This window comes from Coregonus clupeaformis, chromosome 13 (assembly GCF_020615455.1).
Source record: "Coregonus clupeaformis isolate EN_2021a chromosome 13, ASM2061545v1, whole genome shotgun sequence".
Lineage (NCBI taxonomy): Eukaryota > Metazoa > Chordata > Actinopteri > Salmoniformes > Salmonidae > Coregonus > Coregonus clupeaformis.
The window spans coordinates 37,416,042-37,416,311 of NC_059204.1; positions in this window are offsets into that span (position 1 = coordinate 37,416,042).

Genomic DNA, 270 nt, shown 5'->3' on the forward strand with positions numbered 1-270 from the left:
ACATGTTTCAGGTTTCATCATCTACATGAATTATTATCTTGATTTATAATGCAGCTCTGATAAAGTCAATGAGTAGCTGCCTTGTTTGTAAATCAAACAGTAGTCAATATGGTATGTGCATCATTCACAAAGAGGTGGTATTGGCATCATACACACGTGGATACTCCACTTTCATAACAATGTTCACATTCAACCTTTTCAGTCAGTCTGTACTCAGATGAACCATAATGGATCAATACTTACTTCTGATTCCAGTTGTTTACTTTGTGA